Source organism: Cicer arietinum, chromosome 5 (assembly GCF_000331145.2).
Source record: "Cicer arietinum cultivar CDC Frontier isolate Library 1 chromosome 5, Cicar.CDCFrontier_v2.0, whole genome shotgun sequence".
Taxonomy (NCBI): Eukaryota; Viridiplantae; Streptophyta; class Magnoliopsida; order Fabales; family Fabaceae; genus Cicer; species Cicer arietinum.
Genome location: NC_021164.2, coordinates 43,419,982 through 43,422,981, shown reverse-complemented (window position 1 = coordinate 43,422,981; position 3,000 = coordinate 43,419,982).

The following is a 3,000-nucleotide window of genomic DNA, read 5'->3' as shown; positions in this document are numbered from 1 at the left end:
TCACATTGCCACCAAGTGGAACCATCTCCATCGATTCCTCCTTTGCCATTGCCATCAAGTGTGAGTCCATTTACATATTGAATACTAATCCAATATGTTCCATCTAATTTCCATGCTTCTTTAGAAGGTGCCACTATGTTCCCTTCAAGCTGCAATATACAAATATAGAGGTCAAAATAAACAACACAAATACTCCCTCCATCCATAAATATATAAAAGCCCTATTAAAAAATTTATTCCTAAATATATAAATCTCATTTTATACATTCTCCCCCAAATATATCTCTAATTAATACTACTAAGTGTCTTGGCTGTGAGAATATAGAGCTGAACATCTATATACAAAATGGCATGGGTATATTGAATATATTACCTTTTTTATTTATAAATATATGTGAAATTTGTCCTTTTTCATTATAATTAAGCCTTATATATTTCAAATTATCTTTCACAAAAATTCTATTATTTAATTATTCATGAGAATGATAGGTTTGTTTTCACTCTCTTGAGAGGATTGGTTAAAAGAATACAAAAATTAAAATAATAAAATTAACACATTTCTTAATATTTGTGGATTAACTGGGTAATTAAAAGTGATATATAAGATCTTAATTTATATATATAAATGTTAGATAATAGTATATATATATATATATACCTGAATGTTCATTTTGGCTGTACAAGGACCACTAAAATTTATTTTGGTGACCATAAATAATTGTCCTGCTGGTATAACTAGTGTTGACGTCCCACCTGCTTTACATGCACTATCCCATGCACTAGCAAATGCCTACAATTCATAATATATAAATTGTTAAGGGTCACTATTAGTCACAATCTATTCAAACTTAAAACCATAAGATTTTTGTTAAATAATAATAAGTTTATTATGAAATGCACAGTTATTAAAATTAAATGATCTATTTTTGAAAAATATTATATGAAAAAATATATACTTGTGAATCATCAGATGTGCCATCTCCAAGAGCACCAAATTGCATTACATTAATAATAGCATTTTCGGTTCCAACATTCAACCTAATACATAGACATGGTGAAGCAATAATAAGAATCAAAATATAAGTGAAGAAGCCTTGCATGTTTGATTAGAGTGGAAAAATGTGGAAAATGAATAGTTGCTATGATGATTAGAGAATGGAGTGTGGGGTTAAATATAAACTTACATGGAATATTTTATTAGGCTTATTAAGGGATTAGAAGAAAAAAGTAAATGGTTATTTTTTTTAAGTATGTCTTAATGATTTATTTAATTTTTTAGGTCAAATATGTTTTTAATTAATTATTTTATTGTTATGTATGATACAACTTATTTAGGTCAAATATTTTATAATTTTAGGTGTTATTGTATGATAAAACTATAATTTTTATTATTAAGTCAACACATACTTTCTTATTTTTTAGGTCAAATATGTCATTAATTAAAGTCGTATCATACAATATGATCTAAATTAATTAATTTTTACATGACTGTAAAAATTAATTTCAAAATAAGCGTTGACTTAACAACTTGTACTTGTATGTAGGATTATTTTGTAGAATAAAAATTAAAGTTGTATGTATAATTATTTTATAGAGACTAAAAATTGTATTTTTTTTTTTATAAAAATTAAAATTGAAATTTTGAAATTTTATAGCAAATAAAAATATGTATCTAAAACCATATTTTTTTTACAATCTAATGATTAAAAATTAATATTAAAACATTAAAAAATAATGCATTACTAGAAATTTCCCCTATAGTGACCAATTTAGAGACGGAATATTTTCAGTCACAGTAGCGACCGAAATAGAGACCATAATTTTGAACATGGAAACTATATATTTTTTCGTCACTAAATCGGTCGCTAATAAAATTTAGAGACTGAAATAGCTACTGAATGTTAGCGACCAAAAATGCAGTCGCTAACTATCACTAATAGAAAATTCGCCTTTCACACTAGCGACTGAAATATTGACTGAAATTTTGAACCTTGAAACTAAATATTATTTTGTCACTAAATCAGTTGCTAACAAAATTTAGAGACGAAATTTAGAGACCGAAATTTAGAAACTTAGCTACTTAAATTTTAGTGACTGAAAAATCGGCCTCAATTATTTATATTTTCTTTTAATTAAAATTGTCCGAAATTTTATATATCATGATTGAAATCTTTTATAATTCCTTCTCCAATTTTCATTAAAATAAAATTCCCTCTCTAATTAAAAAACAAACAAAAATTATTTCAATCAAAATAACGTTCCTTCTCCATTTCTTACTAAAATAAAGTTCCCTCTTTGAAACTCTATTCACTATCTAAACTCGTAATACAAACCCTAAACTCTCAAAAACTAATTTCATCCGTTGTCGCACCTCCGTACCCTGATTCAAATGCGGCGAATGGAGATTTAGATAGGAATGATTCGGGTGCTGAGGACAAGCATTATTTTGTTTAAGCTTAAGATTCGGATTCAGGTTGGGGAGGAAGTCCTCTCCTAGTTCTAGTTGAAGTGGATAATGATCGAAGGGAGAAAGAATCGTCTTAATCATTTTGATGTGTCATCGGCCATGCGATTTCAACTCGGAATCTTCTTTCTACGAGTCGAACGTAGCCTAGAAAGGAGCGCTACAAAGTGGTCGAAAAGCTTTGTGCTGGAACTTGTTTTTCTCCTATTCCTACTTCACCGTTCCACCACTACTTCTTCGTTTCGTCACCGTTCCACCACCACTTCTCCAGGGGAAGTATGATGTTGTAATTTTTGATTCCTCATATCCTGTGGGTGAGTCGTTTGTATTCTGTAGGAGGTACTATGTGGCCGTTGTTTGGCTCACATAAATCTCATTTTCTTTTGTTTCTTTTATCAAGATGGAAATTGATTTATTGTTTTTCTACAGTGGGAAGCCCTTGCTCTCTTGCTCATTGGTATAATTGTTAGTCAACGGCACCCAAGGGAAGTACAACTTTGGGTCTTCCTGTCACAATGAGTGCATATCTCTTGTAC